This window comes from Pistacia vera, unplaced genomic scaffold (genome assembly GCF_008641045.1).
Source record: "Pistacia vera cultivar Batoury unplaced genomic scaffold, PisVer_v2 Contig401, whole genome shotgun sequence".
Lineage (NCBI taxonomy): Eukaryota > Viridiplantae > Streptophyta > Magnoliopsida > Sapindales > Anacardiaceae > Pistacia > Pistacia vera.
In genome coordinates this window covers 303743-322655 of record NW_022196226.1, presented here as the reverse complement: position 1 = coordinate 322655, position 18913 = coordinate 303743, and the positions used below count along the sequence as shown (strand labels likewise).

Here is an 18913-nt window from a genome sequence, read left to right as displayed (position 1 = left end):
CTTCTTCTAACCCTAAGCATAAACTTCATAAGAACTCAACTTTTACACAAATAAATCATAGATAAAGAGCATGAATTCTTACCTTTTGAAGTCTAGAATCAAAACCCTATTAAAAATCACTCAAAAGCCCTCAAAATCCTTGGAGGAGTGAATGAAAATTTGCGAGAAAATGGAGGAGTAGTGTGGCGGTGGAATGAAGGAAATAAGGGTTACAAACCCTTATCATCTTATTTTATAAACTCACTTTCCCATTTTGCCCTTACACTTTTGTGGAAATTCCATCCTTGTCCCTTAGTCAATTACCATAATGCCCTTATTTATTGTATTCTTTATGAAATCCTCTCTCTTTTCACTCCCTACTTTTTCAACTAATTTTGAGTGAAAAGACTATTTTACCCTTAATACAAGTTTAAGGCATTTTCTTCATATTCTCTTAAAATAATTCTAACAAAAATTAACTGAGGGCTATAAAACATAATTTAAATCATGTACGTCCATGTTGAGCGTTACACTCCCGATGCTGCATCCACCATCGTTTGCACATTAACCATCAATCCATTATAAAACATTTGGATGCATTATAAAACGTTTGGACTTGCATCCAAACTGGCAAACCATGGTGTGGACACCTCCTCAGTAGTTCCTTATATCTTTCCCAAGCCTCATATAATGATTCAGACTCTTCTTGGAGAAACGATGTGATATCATTTCTCATCTTCGCAGATTTTGCTGGAGGAAAGAATTTGGTCAGGAACTTTTGTGCTAATTCATTCCATATAGTGATCGTTCCTGGTGGTAGTGCCATTAACCATCCCTTTGCTTTATCCCTTAATGAAAAAGGGAACAATCTCAATCTGATGGCGTCATCTGACACTCCATTCAACTTGAAGGTGTCGCAGATCTCTAAAAAGTTTGCAATGTGCAGATTTGGATCTTCCTTCAAATCTCCATTGAACTGTATCGACTACTAGATCATCTGGATGATTGCCGGCTTTATTTCGAAGGTGTTGGCTTGTACTGCTGGTCTAGTTATACTTGACCCACTACCATCAACCGTGGGAACTGAAAATTCCCTCAATGTTCTATTTTTTGCCATCTCAATAGCTATGGCCTCTCTTTCTCTTCTCTCTCTGTTAAGTCTTCTTGCGGTTCTTTCAATCTCTGGATCAACAGGAACCACTGGTTGACGTCTAGCTTTTCGCATAAACTACACAGAAAGCGAGAAAAAAATGAGATCACATGCTAACGGAAAAGAACAACAAAAATTAACCAATAAACAATTAAAACAAAAATAAAACTCCAATCTAGCTACACAAGAAAAATTCAATGTTAACACAAAAATCAATCCCCGGCAATGGTGCCAAAAACTTGCTGCGTTGTAACTACAAAATGCAATATAGCAAGTGCACTAGTTGCAATAAGTAATAAAGTGACAAGAAAAGTATCGTTCCCACGAGGATTGGTTTTGAAGCACTGATTTTCCTAATTGTTATCAAGTTGGAGAAATCGAAAAGTGTTGGATTTACAGGAGAAGCTCAAAAATAAACTGAAAGCAAAAATTACTAAGTATTAAAAAGCTAATTAATGAAAGCAAGATTAAAGTAAGAGTAATATCAATTTAAGCAAACGGGTAGGGTTTTGACTTCATTAGGACTCTATGGATTAATTCTACGAATTATGCTACTTCTACACTCACATACACGGATTGTAAATCGAATTCCCTAAGTTGTAAAACATACCTTCTCAGGCTATGAATTCCTACTTTTCCCTATTAAGCTTCCGTACCCAACAAAATGAAGATTAATAGATCCAAGTTCATTAAGCTAAAGGAATCCTAGATTGATTTCATTAATTCTCAAACCTATCTCTAGCATTCAATACAACAATCGTGATTACCCAAGAAAACCAACATGATTCATTTCTCAATCTCATCATGTTTAACAAATAAAATCAATAAAAATCAGAATAATCACACAATCCATGCAATAGAATGTAAAAGCAACAATAATCTATTGATTAACCATGTAAATCCGAATTACATCAAAACTCTAACCCAAAGTGAGTTAGTTCTTAACGAAATTAACACAAATAGCAAGAAAAGCAGTAAACACAGCAGTCAACATATTGAAACAAAGAAAAGAGAGTAAAAGATCTCTCATAATTGATGAATCCATAAGGTTATATCCCAAATCTTCTATCATTTTCTCCCAAAATGTCAAAGCTGCTCTAAACCTAGACGAACCCCTCTAAAAATGGCTAACTTTTTCTTATATAGTCGGTCCAAAAAGCACCAAACTTTCCTAAATAAAACTGTGCATTTTAATTAAAACTGAAAATCGCAGACTTCGCCGCGGCGAAGAATAAAGTGAAATCTCGTGCCCAGCATCTCTCGCCGCAACGAAGAAAGAACTTCGCCGCGGCGAACCTTCCAGAACAATTTTGAAATTTATAGAACTGCCCTCTGCTTGCTTCTTTGCTTGAATCTTCAATCTTTGATGCTTTCTCATGGAAACAAGCTTCACAGTGCTTCAAATCCACTTCAGAACTTCCCTGAATTCTGAGATTCGCTTGCTTCTAGGTCCAAAAACTCCAGTCCGCTCATTATTTGCTCAAAGTACACGTTTTTGCCTGAAACACAAAATATGTGGAGTTACGTAGCAATTTAGGCACAAACGAACTAAGAAGTATCTAAAATTCGGCCAAAAAGCCTAAATAAAACAATATAATCCTCAGATTATCAACGACCTAAAAGTTTTGCGCCCCTGCGTATTATGGATTTTAATTTCAAAATCGTTGCATTTGTGCCGTGGCGCATAAAATTGAGTAGTGGCCTAATTGCTTGTTTGTGTTGTTGTTAGGTATGACACTGCAATTGTGCTCTGGCTTGAATAAGTTGCGCCGTGGCGTGAAGTGGATTTTCTGGAAAAATTAAACTAAGTGTTAGATCTCTTGAAAATTCAAACACAGAAAATAAAATATACAAAATAAGATAATCAAAACAGTAAACTGAAAAAAAAAAAGAACGAAAACAATAAAATAAAAGCGAAACAAACAAAGGAAAAGAAACATTCGAGTTGCCTCCCGAAAAGCGCTTGTTTATTGTCTTGAGCTAGACGAGGTGTTTAGTTGTCATTCAGGATCATTGTTGTACTCCACTTCCTTGTTTGGAAAATAATTTTCCCAGTAAGCCTTCAGTCGGTGTCCATTAACTTTGAATCGGTTTCCTGTCTTCAACTTTTCTATGTCCACCGCTCCACGAGGGAACACTTCTCGAACTTCGAATGGCCCAATCCATTTTGATTTCAACTTACCTGGAAAAAGACGCAAACGTGAGTCATAAAGTAACATATTCATACCTGATTGGAATTCTTTCCGTCATATTACTTTGTCGTGGTACAACTTAGTTCTTTCTTTGTAGATCTTACCATTCTCATACACTTCATTCGTAAGCTCATCCAACTCATTTAGTTGCAATTTCCTTTCTTGTCTAGCCTTGTCCATGTTAAGGTTCTATCTCTTGATCGCCCAATAAGCCCTATGCTATAATTCCATTGGTAGATGACATGCTTTCCCAAAGACTAACCTATAGGGACTCATCCCAAGTGGAGTCTTGAAAGCTATCTGATATGCCCATAGAGCATCATTCAGTTTCACCGCCCAATCTTTCCTTGATATGCAAACTGTTCTCTCCAAGATGCCCTTGATTTTCTTGTTATTTACTTCTACTTGCCCTAAAGTCTGAGGGTGATATGGAGTTGCAACCTTGTGTTTAATGTCATACTTTTTCAACAATACTGTAAAAGACTTGTTACAAAAGTGATCCCCCCATCAATAATGATAGTTCTAGGGGTACCATAACGAGGCCGTTTGGATGGGGTTAATATTAGATAACTGGGGTAATATTTTTTAAATTGAGTAGATGATGATGTTTGGTTGGTTTGTAAAAAATTATTGTCATTATTTACAGAATTGCCATTATACCCAGAACTAGCCACCACTGCCAACCCCTATCAATCGTCATTGTAGGCTACCAAAATTCACCATAATGGTGTACGACCGGCTGTATATGGTCGGCCGTGCACCGATGAGGCTTTTTCTGACCATGGATCATAGATTCATGGTCGAAAAAGGCTAGATTTGGCTATTATAGGCCACTTCTATGGCCGTTTCACGGCCAAAGATGTGGCCGTGAAATGGCCAGATCTGTTGCGCTACCCACGGCCGCTAGTGGTGGTGGCTGGCTGGCTACCAGCAATGGCTTGGGGTGGGTAGGGGTGTTTTTGTTAAGTTTAAAATGTTTTTGGTTTCTAGGGTGTTTTTGCTAAATCTGAAAAGTAGGGGGTTAAAAGAAATTATTAAAAATAAAAAATAAAAAATAAAAGATAAAAAATATTGTTATACTAATATTTAAAAAGGAGGGCAATTTAGTAATCTATATAACATACCCACCCATTTATCCTCCCAACCAAACATATTCACTAATTTATTCGAGCCAACCAAAAACATATTCTAAATATTCCCAGTAATCTTCAAGGTGATATTTTATTTCGTTAATATAATATCCTCCTATAATAAAACATTATAAGATCCAAATGACCCCAACGAGTAAAAATAAAGTCTTTAAGAAAACCGAGCACAACCTTACTATCATTAGTCTTTGTGGCAATCGCCTCAATCCACTTGGAAACATAATCAACGGTGACAAGTATATAAGTATAACCAAAAGAGTTAGGAAACGGACCCATAAATTCGATGCCTCTCACATGAACAATTCAACCGGCATAAATGTCATGAGTGGCATCTCATCTCTCTTGCCAATATTCCCTGTCTGTTGGCATCGATCACATCTTGCACAAAAGGTAGAAACATATTTAAATAAGGACAACCAATAAAATCCAAATTGCAATACCATAAGTGTCGTTTTTTTGCCACCAAATTGCCCTCCACAAGGTGATTCATGGCTATGTCTTAAAATGTCTTGTTGCTCAGAGTTGAGGACACATCTCCTTATTATTTGATCTGAACAACTTTTAAACAAATAAGGATCGTCCCAAAAGTAATGCTTAACAGGGGATAAGAATTTCTTCTTTTCCTGCAAGGTCAAACCAAGGTAAATTATACCACTTGCAAGATAATTCACAATGTCAGCATATCAAGGTTTTTTCTAAGGATGGAAAAAAGTTGTTCATCAGGGAAGGTCTCAACAAGGGGTACTCCCCCTCTTGATTATGCTCTTCATGGCTTGTTGCCTCCACAAGTCTAGACAAGTGGTCAGCCACTAAATTCTCACTTCCTTTCTTATCCTTGATAGTCAAATCAAACTCTTGCAACCATAAAATCCATTTGATTAACCTGGACTTAGCATCCTTTTTACTCAACATATATCTCAATGCAGCATGATTTGAAAGCATGATCACTTTTGAACCAATCAAATATGAGCAAAATTTTTCTAAAGCAAACACAATAGCCAAGTACTCTTTTTTAGTGGTCGAGTAGTTAATATGTGTATCATTCAAAGTACGACTCACATAATGAATAACATGATGCAATTGTCCTACTCTCTATCCTAAAATTGCCCCTAATGCATAATCAGAAACATCACACATCAACTCAAATGGAAGTGACCAATCAGGTTACATAAGAATAGGTGTAGATGCGAGTTTATCTTTCATAATATTAAAAGTAGTCAAGCATTCATCATTGAAATCAAAATGTGTTTCTATAGCCAAGAGATTACACAAATGCCTACTAATCTTAGAAAAATCCTTTATGAACCACCTATAGAAACTTGCATGACCAAGAAAACTTCACAGATGTGGGTGGCGACAATTTAGCAATCAAATCAACCTTAGCTTTGTCTACTTCAATACCCCTACTAGATACTATATGCCCTAAAATAGTTCCCTTCTTCACCATGAAATGACTTTTTTCTCAACTCAATGTCAAATTTGTTTCAACACATCTTTTCAAAACCAAAGTCAAATTATGAAGGCATTTATCAAATGACGACCCAAAAATAGAGAAATAATCCATAAACACCTTAATAAAATTTCCAATTATATTAGAAAAGATGGACATCATACACCTCTAAAATGTGGCTAGAGCATTATACAAACCGAAGGGCATCCTCCTAAACGCAAAGGTTCTGAATGGACATGTGAATGTTGTCTTCTCTTGATCCTCTAGAGCTATAGGAATTTGATTGTAACCTGAAAAACCATCAAGGAAACAATAATAAGAATAACTAGCCAATCTTTCTAACATTTGATCAATAAATGGAAGAGGAAAATGATCCTTTTTAGTTACAACATTCAACTTCCTGTAATCAATGGAAACCCACCATCCTGTTGTCATTTTAGTCGGCACTAACTCATCATCATAATTTCTTACCACAGTAATGCCTGACTTCTTTGGTACCACATGAGCTAGACTCACCCACTTACTGTCTGAAATAGGATAAATGATCCCAGCATCAAGTAGTTTCAACACCTTTTGCAAATGTGGATTCAACCTCCTTTGAGCTTCCCTAGTTGGTTTGGAATGCTCCTCCAACATCACTTTATGCATGCACATAGTGGGGCTAATTCCCTTGATGTCTGCCTTATGATCACTCAATGATGCGTGTTTCCTATAACATGCAAAAATAGCAAGTATACTAATCGCACCAATAATATAATGATGAGTAGAGATCGTTCCCACGAGGATTGTTAGCTAACCACTAAGTATTCTACTGTTCTCAAGTTGGAGCAATCGAAATCTCTGGATTGATGAGAGTAAATTATAACTAATCTGAACAATAACTATTAAACTAAAATTTAACTAAAGATTGCAAGATAAAATTTCAGAAAATCAATTCAAGTAAAACGGGTAGGGTTTTGACTTCATTCGGATTTTATGGGTTAAACCTAAAAATTACACTACATTCACATTCATATGCATTGATTGTAAACCGAACTCACTAAGGTGTTAAACATACCTTCTCAGGCTATGTTTTCCTATTCTTCCTTTTTAACCTTCCGCACCCAACAATTTGAAGGTTAACAATTCCAAACTCATTAAGCATAAGAATCCTAAAATGATTTCATTAATTCTTGAATCTATCTCTAGCATCCAATACTATAATGGTGATTACCCAAGAAGCCTAACATGATTCATTTCTCAATCTCATCATGTTCATCACATAAAGCATTAAAAATCAGAGTAAACACACAATCAAAACATAGTCATATGAATATAACATGATCAATAATTAACCCATTAGAAATCCGAATTACAATCAAAACCCTAACCCAAAATAAGTTAGTTCATAGCTAAATTAACACTACAATTAATAAAAACGAAAATAATCAAGTTCAACATAATGAAAAGTAAGAGAGAGGATAAGAAATCTCCCTAATTGATGAATCCTTTGGTTCAAAATCAGATCTTCACCCTTTCGATTGCTAAAAATCTCTAAGCTTAATCCAAAAATAATGTAAAAGTTGCTAACCCTACTTCCTGCATGACCCCTGGGCAAAAAGGTTAAGTTTTTCTTTTATACCTTGCCCTAAATTTCTAAGAAAAACACGTACAACGTAAAATTGTGCGTTTTACAAAACTGAAAATTATGACTGTTGCCGCGGCGAAGAAGAAACATCACCGCGGCGAAGAAAGCCTCAGACTTGTTCGTGTCTGCCGTACTTCGCCACGGCGAAGGACAATTCTTCGCCGAGGCAAAGCTACTCGAAAGGTTCTGAATTTACAGAACTACCACTCTGCTTGCTTCTTTCGCTTTCTTCTTCGATTCTCGGTGCTCTTCCTTTGGAACAAGCCTCATCGTGCTTTGTCCTGCTTCAAAACTCTTCTAACTTCTGAGATCCGCTAACTTCTGAGTCAAAACTTCCAATTTTGTCCTTATTTGCTCAAATGTCCATTTTAACCTGAAACACAAAATGTAAAGAATTAAACAACAATTCAGGTCAAAATGCAACAAAAAGTACCTGAAATCCGACAAAAAAGACGAATGAAAATTGTATAATCCACGGATTATCAAATACCCCCAAACTAAAGATATGCTCGTCCCCGAGCATACGGTACAAAACCAATGAAAACAAAAACATAGACAATGACGAAAACACAAACACACACAACAAAACTGGAAAATGAACAAAACTAACAAGACTCAAGACTTAAATTCAACACACAAATTGCCTAGAAATTGCACAAGTCTCAAAAGTTGTTGAAAAATTATTATAAGGAAATGTTCAACACTCCAAGAAGTTATAAGCATTATCGACTGTCTTCCTCAATCGGTCCACCAAGTAGGTGATCCCCACTTCAATCCACATCCCAACTTCCCAGATTATTTTATGCAAAAATGTAAAGTTCATCAAATGGTGGCAGACTCCATAAGCCTAAATATCGAACTACTATCCACTAATGAGGACTAAACACAGATGAGAATCAAAAGGTCTTTAAAAGCTTGTAACGTTAGGCTCGGGTAGTAGGTTCCAAGAAAAGGATAGGACAAACAAAGTAGGAGAACTAGGTTTTTCTCATGCAAACACTTAAGTCAAATCGAACTCTACTTCTTTTCAACCAACAATCAATGTGTCCACTTATTTACCACCCTCAAACTCGTATCCTTCTTATTTTAGATACCACAAATGCACGGGTTTAAGGTGTAAGTGGTGTTATTAAACCTGAGGTCGCCAAGTACTGCTATGCAGTTTTTAAGGCGGTTACTGGTTTCCAGCCGATATACCCTCAAACCCAGCTAAAAACAAATTGTTTTTTTTTTTTTTTTTTTTTTTTAATATAATCTGAATTGAGGTGAACTACCTCTTTTTATTTTTATTGCCCTTCTCACAACCCCCAAACTATTCGTTTGGCTTATTCGTACAACTCTTATTCCATTCTTTGTGTTTGCACTACGACCGAATTCTCCTAAGGGTACGATAAAGTATTTAGGGTAACAGGATCTGACAATTTTCGGTTTGCAAAAAGAAATAAAACAATACTGGTTCATATGGCTCAAACGGGTGACTAGGGACAATTTCATTATGGGTTGGCTAGAAAGGCTCAAACGTTCCAAAAAGAATGCCTAAATCATCTCCTCAACCATGTCTAACCCTAGAATTTCGCCTCAAGCACTTCTTTACTAGGTTCTAGAGTCCACCAACATTATCAAACTTCGCCTAATCATATAAAATGAATCTAAACATGCCGAAATAAGTGAAAGTTGTGGCTGAACCACTCAACAAACCTCAATCAAAATCCAATCAATACGATAAACTTGAAGCAATGCTTAACATTTCTCAACAATAAAATTGCAACAACATCATTGAATTATACACTTCATCATTGGCAAAAACAAACAAACTAAAGAAAAATAACTACAAAAAATTGTTTTTTTTTTTCCAGTTTAAGGTGTACGCGGCGTTGTTATACCAGAAGTCGCCAAGTACCGCTAGGCAGTTTTTAAGGCAGTTACGGGTTTCCAGCCAATATACCCCTTAAACTAGGTTTTTTTCTATTTCCCTACCCCCAAACTAAACCGGACATTGTCCCCAATGTTCCATAATGCATTAATCAGGAATAGAGAATAATAAAAACAACAAAGGTACGAGAATGCTCCCTGGTTAACCCGTGAAATGTCGCTCCACAATGAACACCCAGTCTCGGACTTTTCATCACCCAAAATCTGTCAAAACAATTGAAACTGTGTTGTCCTTTATGTTAGCACAAATTCACAGTTAACTTGAAAATATTACAACCTAATCCCGTCCTTTCAAAAACTACAAATTAAAAACAACAACTAAAAAACTAAACAAAATCCAAATCCAAAACCAAAATAAAATGAGTTTAATGTTTAAAATGAACAACAAAACCAAATAAAAACAAATAAACAAACAAAAACAACCAAAATAGGTGCTCCGGCTCAGTCTTCTTCTTCCCCTTCTTCCTCATCTTCCTCATCTTCCTCGGAGTCTATGTAGTCATCTGAGTTCCAGTCTTTCCATTTGTATGCAGAAGTGTCCACGTTGAGCTCCGTAAAGCTATTCTGCAACAGCTAATGCATAATCTGAGTCTGTTCCACCACCCAATCCTGACGTCTTTTCATATATATCATTAAACCCATCATCTGCTGCATCATTTCTCTCTGTGTAGCTATGGAGCTGACTGATGTGGTAGGGCCTGTTCGCTGCCTTTTTGCTCCTGCTTTCGGTTTCGCAGCTTCCTGACGGTCAAAATGCTTACTGTAATACTCTGAATCTAGAATTGGGGCAGCATGAATTCGGCACTCGTCATCCTGAACTTGGACTCTGGCATTGAGGCATAAGGCTGTGATAAGATGTAGGAAACAGTAACTAGTTCGCCCCGTTTTGGATGCTAGCTTGATGCTGTTGAAAATTATGTCTCCCACATCCATACTCTTCCCTGTGGCAATAGAGTAGAGCAAAACGGCCTTCTCATGAGTCACGGTGCTATAGTGCGATTTTGGCATTAGTTTCGCACATACAAAATATAGCCACAGCTGAGCCATCGGTGTCAACTGCGTTCCCTTGAGTGTCTTCTTCTGTTTCCTTGACACTTCCCACTCTGCCCCTGGTTTTGCAATGACCGGAAGGATTAAATTGTCATCAATGTGTGATCTCTTGAACTGCACATATTGATCAATGAGCATTTCAAGCAAGTGATAGAAATCATTGATCGCCTTTGCCGTAAATGGCACGTCCTCCCCTCTTACAAACACAATCTCTTCCTTACACTCCGGGAGATTGGCATTGAACTCCCTTACTAGTGGCTCAACAGTCACTAGCTCAGGAGCTCTCATAAACATGTCCCAATGTCTCCCTCTACTCTAGTCAACGGCCTGAGTAGCGGTTAAACCGCGCTCTAGGATGATACCCTTATCCTTCCTTTGGATTACTATTAGTAAACGGTCCCGAATACGCAGCGGAAACGAAAAATAAAATAACAGGNGGAAATGTTGCTCCACAATGAACACCCAGTCTCGGACCTTTCATCACCCAAAATCTGTCAAAACAATTGAAACTGTGGTGTCCCTTATGTTAGCACAAATTCACAATTAACTTGAAAATATTACAACCTATTCTCGTCCTTTCAACAACTACAAATTAAAAGCAACAACTAAACAACTAAACAAAATCCAAAACCAAAATAAAAATGAGTTTAATGTTTAGAATGAACAACCAAACCAATTGAAAACAAATAAACAAAACAAAACAAATCAAATAAAAACAGGTACTTCGGCTCAGTCTTCTTTTTCCTCATCTTCCTCATCTCCCTCATCTTCCTCAGAGTCCATGTACTCATCTGAGTTCCAGTCAGCCCATTGGTATGCTGAAGTGTCAACATTGAGTTCCTTAAAGCTATTCTGCAGCAGCTCATGCATCATCTGAGTCTGCTCCACCACCCAATCCTGGCGTCTTTTCATATATTTCATTAAACCCATCATTTGCTGCATCATTTCTTTCTGTGTATCGGTGGAGCTGGAGGATGTGGTAGGGCCTGTTCGCTGCCTTTTTGCCCCTGCTCTTGGTTGCATAGCTTTCGAACAGTCAAGGTACTTCCTGTAATACTCTGAGTCAAGAACTGGGGCAGCATGAATACGATGCTCGTCATCCTAAACCTTGACTCCCTCTCTAAGGCACAAAGCTGTGATGAGATGTGGGAAACCGTAACTTGTTCGCCCTGGTTTGGCTGCTAGCTTAATGCTGTTCAAAATGATGTCTCCCACATCGATACTCTTCCCTGTGGCAATAGAGTAAAGCAATACTGCCTTCTCGTGAGTAACTGTGCTGTAGTGCGATTCCGGCATCAATTTTGCACAGACAAAATATTGCCACAGTTGAGCCATCGGTGTCAACTGCGTTCCCTTGAGAGTCTTCTTCTGTTTCTTTGACACTTCCCACTTTGTATCCGATTTTGCAATAACTGGAAGGATGATACTGTCCTTAAATTGTGACCTATTAAACCTTATGTATTCATCCCGACCAAGGTTAGGCAGGTTGTAAAACTGATTGATCATCATGTCCGTAAATGGCACATCAACCCCTCTCACATAAACTGTACCTTCCTAACAATCCGGGAGATTGGCATAGAATTCCCTTACCAGTGGCTCAACAGCCGGTTGTTCAGGAGCTCTCTTAAACATCTCCCAACGTCTCCCTATACTCCAGTCATCAGCCTAACTAGCGGTTAAACCACGCTCCGGGATAATACCCTTATCTTTTCTTTGAATTGTCCCCTCATACCTTTTGCGGGCTTCATCATTAACAAACTGGTTGTCAATATCCTTACCCTTACTCTTACCCTTGCCCTTGTATGGATGCTTAATTTTCGGAGCCATTGTTCACAATTTAAACTCAATCCACAATTATAACCCAATAATTCAGACCTAGTTGTTCTACACAGCCACTTCAATCTTGCAAAAACAACCAACACTTCAAAAAATTCGCAATTCACCCCCCAAGCTTCAAATTTTCAATTCAACACAAACACTCCAAAAATTCAAAACCCACACTCCTAACAATCACCCAATGCACAAACTACCCTTTTTCGAACAATATCAACGCTCAAACTTACCCAAATTCCACAAATCAATCGCAAATAAAATCTTCAGATCTACAAACTAAAAGTTGAAATTTTGCAATACAAAGCTTTGGGTATTTGAGATCTTACCAATATGAAAGAGTATTCACCACCAATTGAACCAGAAATAGCCCAGATTGAAAAGCCCCAAATTTTGGATCCAAAATTTTTTGTGAAATTTCGCGAAAATTGTTGTTGAAATGGGTTGTTTTGGTGTTTAGGAGGGTTATGGAGTATGAAAATTGGTTGGAAAAACACTAGGGAAGCAAAAGATGGAAGTTTGAAAAAAAATTCTCTCAAGTGAAAATGCAAAACGGCGTGAAGAATGAAAAAAAGTGGGTATTTATAGAAAAGCATCGTCGCCACGGCGAAGAAGAAACTTCACCGCGACGACGTTCTTCATTTATGAACCCTAAAAATTTTCCAGGTTTCGCCGCGGCGAAGAAATTTTCTTCGCCGGGGCGAAACCTTCCAGAGAGCACAAGGCTTACTTCGCCCCGACGAAGACAAATCTTCGCCGCGGCAAAATGCCTTAGACAAATTTTCAAAATTTTTGTTCTACTTTCTTCGCCGTGGCAAAGACAATTACTTCGCCGGGGCGAAATCTTCTAGTTACTATCAACTTTTTTCAGGGTCTCTTCACCCCGGCGAAGTATGGGACTTTTTTATTCCTTTCTTTTGCTAAAAACTCAACCTGAAACACCCCAAAAACACATACATTAAAACCCATACAAACTCAAAATGAACTCAAACAAATTCAAACAACCAAAATGAAAAACAAACAATTAAAGAAAATTGGGTAGCCTCCCAAGACGCGCTTGTTTATAGTCGATAGCTCGACTCTCTCAATCCCATAAGTTGGGATGTCAAGCTGGATTGGGATGGAATTGCAACTCATCATCAAATCGATGTATGGCTTCAATCTCTGTCCATTAACCGTGAATGTGCCTTTTTCTTCATGTGTAACTTCCACTGCTCCGAATGCGTAAATCCTCGTAATAGTGAATGGTCTGGACCATCTAGACTTAAGTTTTTCAGGGAAAAGCCTAAGTCTAGAGTTGAACAACAACACCTTCTGCCCTACTTCAAATTCCTTTCTCCGGATATGCTTGTCATGCCACCTTTTTGTCTTCTCCTTATAGATCCCGACATTTTCATATGCTTCGAGACGAAACTCATCCAGTTCGTTCAAAGTCAGTATCCTTTCTTCTCCAGCAGCTTTCAAGTCCATGTTTAGCTGCTTGACTGCCCAATATGCTTTATGCTCGAGTTCAACCGGCAAGTGGCATGCTTTCTCCATAAACCATCCTGAATGGAGACATTCCGATCAGAGTCTTAAAAGCGGTTCGGTATGCCCACAGCGCATCATCCAGCTTCCATGACCAATCTTTTCGAGATGCATTAACTGTCTTTTCTAGAATCCCCTTGAGTTCTCTATTTGACAGTTCCACTTGCTCGCTCGTTTGTGGATGGTACGGTGTTGCACCTCTATGTGTCACTCCATATTTACTCAACAGTGCATCCATTTGCCTATTGCAAAAATGAGATCCTCCATCATTTATGATTGCTCATGGTACCCCAAACCATGAGAAAATATTCTTCCTCACAAACTTAATCACTACCCTAGCATCATTAGTCGGCAATGCAACTGCCTCAACCCACTTCGACACGTAATCCACTGCTACCAAGATAAACGTGTTCCCAAAAGAACTTGGGAACAGACCCATGAAATCTATTCCCCACACATCAAAAAGTTCAACCACCAGGATATTGTTCAATGGCATCTCATCTCTTTTTGAAATATTACCCATCCGTTGACATTGGTCACACTCTTGAATCATCTGGAAAGAATCCCTAAAGAGGGTTGGCCAATAAAATCCCGATTGTAAAACCTTGGTCGTTGTTCTAGCTCCCCCAAAATGGCCACCTACTTCCTTCTCATGACAATGCCTTAGAATGCTCTCCATCTCCTCCTCCGGGACACATCTCCGTATCATTTGATCAATACAGTGTCTGTATAGAAATGGTTCTTCCCAAAAGTAGTACTTCAAATCTGAGAAAAATTTTCTCTTTTGTTGATACGTCATACCACTTGGGAGCACCCTTGATGACAAATAGTTTGCAAAATCTTCATACCATGGTGCTTCTTCCACTCTCATCAATTTCTCATCCGGAAACATTTCTGTAATTGGTACTTCCTCCTCAATTCCCTTGCTTGGTCTCTCAATTCTCGACAAGTGATTAGCCACTAAATTTTCCAACCCCTTCTTATCTCGAATTTCCAACTCGAACTCCTGAAGTAGTAAAATCCATCTTATCAACCGAGGTTTTGCTTCTTGCTTTGCCAATAGGTGCCAGAGTGCTGAATGGTCCGTGTAGACAATCACCTTTGCACCTAACAAATAAGAACAAAACTTGTCAAAAGCAAAAACTACAGCCAACAATTCTTTTTCAGTGGTGGTGTAATTCAATTGTGCATCAACGAGTGTTTTACTAGCATACTGAATTACATGCAACACTTTGTTTTTCCTCTGTCCTAAAAATACCCCTAAAGAAAAGTCACTAGCATCACACATTAATTCGAAGGGTAGTCCCCAATCGGGAACTGCAATAATAGGTGCAGATACTAATAATCTTTTCAGAGTTATGAAGGCATGCATGCAATCATCGTTAAAGTCAAAAACAACATCTTTATTTAATAAATTGCAAAGGGGTTTAGAAATTTTAGAAAAATCCTTGATGAAGCGTCTGTAAAACCCCGCATGCCCTAGGAAACTTCGGACTACTTTGACATTTGATGGTGGTGGCAGCTTCTCAATTACTTCTGTCTTTGCTCGATCAACTTCAATTCCATCCTTGGAGATCCTATGCCCGAGCACTATTCCTTCTTGGACCATGAAGTGACACTTCTCCCAATTAAGCACCAGGTTCGTCTCCTTACATCGCTACAAAACAAAAGAAAGATTAGTTAGACAGCTATCAAATGATGAACCAAAAACTGAGAAGTCATCCATGAAGACTTCTATAAACCATTCCACCATGTCCCCAAAGATTGACATCATGCATCTTTGAAATGTTGCTGGTGTATTGTACAACCCAAAAGGCATCCTTCGGTAGGCAAAGGTGCCGTAGGGGCAAGTGAAGGTCGTTTTCTCTTGATCCTCAAGAGCGATGGCAATTTGATTATATCCTGAATACCCATCCAGGAAACAGTAGTAGGCATGTCCTGCCAACCTCTCCAACATCTGATCAATGAAAGGTAATGGAAAGTGATCCTTCCTTGTCGCCTCATTCAACTTACAGTAATCAATGCACACTCTCCAGCCCGTCACCATCCTCGTTGGTATCAACTCATTACTCTCATTTTTCACCACAGTGATACCTCCCTTTTTTGAAACCACTTGTACCGGGCTCACCCATGGGCTATCGAAAATAGGATAAATGATCCCCGCATCTAAGAGTTTCACCAGCTCCTTTCTCACCATTTCCTTAATCAAAGGATTCAATCTCCGTTGTGGTTGCACCCTAGGCTTAAAATCATCCTCCATGAGTATCTTATGCATTTAAAATGAGGGCGAGATACCTCTAATGTCCGAGATTATCCATCCAATTGCTAGCCTATGTTCCCTCAACACCCTAATCAACCGTTCTTCCTCTAATGTACTCAAATCTGAACTAATAATCACTGGAAAAGTTTCTGAGTCTCCAAGATAAGCATATTTGAGGTTGGAAGGTAAAGGTTTCAATTCAAGCTTTGGAGGTTCTTCATTTTTCTCCTTATCCTTCTCTTTGTCAAAATCAAACTCCTCAAATTCTACATCTTGACTCTCATCAATCGGTTGAAGTGCTTCTAACAGCCTAGCACAATCATTCCTTTCCGACTCTTCTACACTACTGTTTTTTATTTGGCTATACAAGCTTCTAGAGGTAATTGTGGGGTGTTTTCTTCCATGGATTCCTCAACCAATTTGTCCACCACATCGACACTAAAACATGAATCCGTTTTAGCCGAAAATTTCATCGCCTCAAAGACATTAAAAGTCATTGTTTCATCTTGAACCCTCAACAGTAACTTTCCTTCCTGTACATCAATTAGTGTTCTCCCCGTGGCCAAGAATGGTCGGCCCAAAATCAAAGGAATTTCCTTATCCTCTTCCATGTCCAACACCACAAAATCTGCTGGAAAAATTATCTTCCCCACCTTCACCAATACATCCTCTACTATCCCCCTTAGTTGTTTTATTGATCTATCCGCTAGTTGAAACGACAACGTCGTTGGCTTCACTTCACCAATTCCCAATCTCCTGAAAACAGAAAAGGGCATCAAATTAATACTAGCTCCTAGATCACACAAAACACGATCAAATGTAATATTTCCTATAATACAAGGAATAGTAAAACTCCCTGGATCCTTGAGCTTTGGAGATAACTTCTTCTAGAGGATGGCACTACACTCCTCCGTGAGAATCACCGTTTCCTCATCGTCTAGCTTCTTTTTGTTCGATAAGATTTCCTTAAGGAACTTTGCATAGCTCGGCATCTGTTGCAATGCATCTGCAAAAGGAATATTACTGTGCAATTTTTTAAAAATTTCAATAAACTTTGAAAATTGCTTATCCTGATTCTTTTTCTTCAATCTCTGAGGAAAAGGCACGGGTGGGCTGTGATATGCCAACTCTGGTGGTATCTCGGGGAATGGCAATTTCTCCTTCTTTTTTTGCCTTTCTTCATTTTTCTTTTTCTCTTCCTCCAAACCACTTGGTTTCTTTTCAACAATGATCTCTTCATCAACTTCCTCTTCCGAATCTTCCTTGTCGGCTTGCTCAACCTCTTTGGTAGCTTGCTTTACCTCTTCCAAAACTGTCCCACTTCTTAAAGTGATGGCGTTCGCTTGCTCACGTGGGTTGGTCACAGTATTGCTTGGTAAGGAACCCTGCGGTCTCTCATTCAATTTCTCGGCCAATTGGCCCACCTGTACCTCAAGACTTCGAATGGACGCCCCTTGATTTCTAAAATTTGTCCTCGTCTCACTTATAAATCTCGTGATCTCCTGCATGAATTTACCAAACATATCCTCCAACTTTGTCACTCTTTGATCTCCCGGTTGATTTGTCACCCCTGGTTGGTTATTTTGAACTGGCCTCTGGTTCCATTGGTTATTTTGTTGGTTCTGATTTTCCCAAGCCAGATTTGGATGATTTCTCTACCCCGGGTTGTATGTGTTGGAGTATGGGTTGTTTGGTTGTCTCTGGCTTCCTGCCAAGTAGTTCACTTGCACCGTTGATGAGGATGACGAAGCAAATGTGTTCCCAACTTGACACTCACTGCTCACATGGTTCCCTGCACAAAAATCACACGTTAGTTGAGGTGCTTGAATAGAGTTTACCTGCATAGTTTCCAACTATTTCTGAAGTGCCGTGAGTTGGGCTGAGATGGCTGTGAATGCATCAACTTCATGAAGACCCGAAGAATTCCTTGGTGTTGGTCTCTCATTTGGTCTTTGATAGTTGTTGCTTGCCAAAACCTCAAGCAACTCATAAGCCTCTTCTGGTGTCTTATTCTGCAAGGCCCCTCCTGAAGCTGCATCCGCCATGGTTTGTACATTACTCATCAATCCATTGTAGAACGTTTGGACTTGAAGCCAAATTGGTAAACCATGGTGTGGGCATTTCCTCATTAACTCCTTGTATCTCTCCCAAGCCTCATACAATGACTCGGAATCATCTTGTAGAAATGATGTAATATCATTTCTCAATTTTGCTGATTTAGCTGGAGGAAAGAACTTGGTAAGGAATTTCTGTGCTAGATCATTCCAAGTTGTTATAGTTCCCAGTGGTAATGCCATTAACCACCCCTTGGCTTTATCTCCCAATGAGAATGGGAATAATCGCAACCTAATAGCATCATCCGACACTCTGTTTGACTTGAAGGTGTCACAAATTTCCAAGAAATTTGCAATGTGCTGATTCGGATCTTCCTTCAAGTCACCATTGAATCTAACCGACTGCTGGATCATCTGGATGATTGCCAGCTTGATCTCGAAGTTGTTTGCTTGCACCGTAGGTCTAGTAATACTCGACCCACTACCATTCACTGTGGGAACTGAAAATTCCCTCAGTGTCCTATTTTCTGTTTGGCAATTTATGCGAAGAACGAGATGTCAACCAGTGGTCCCTGTTGATCTTGAGCTTGAGAGAACGCCAAAAACTTGTTGTGTGTTTCCTACAACGTGCAATATGTAGCAAGTATACTAATCGCACAAGTAATAGAGTGATGAGTAGAGTATCATTCCCACGAGGATTGTTAGCTAACCACT

At 38.8% G+C, this 18913-nt stretch overlaps 2 non-coding genes across 2 annotated transcripts; both read left to right on the top strand.

Annotated features, from left to right (window-relative positions):
• The first annotated feature begins 611 nt into the window (after window positions 1-611).
• LOC116141975 lies at window positions 612-718 on the top strand. The gene has a single exon (XR_004129921.1). It is a non-coding gene; the product is annotated as a small nucleolar RNA R71 (small nucleolar RNA).
• A 17530-nt stretch (window positions 719-18248) lies between these two features.
• LOC116141970 lies at window positions 18249-18355 on the top strand. The gene has a single exon (XR_004129916.1). It is a non-coding gene; the product is annotated as a small nucleolar RNA R71 (small nucleolar RNA).
• The last annotated feature ends 558 nt before the right edge of the window (window positions 18356-18913 follow it).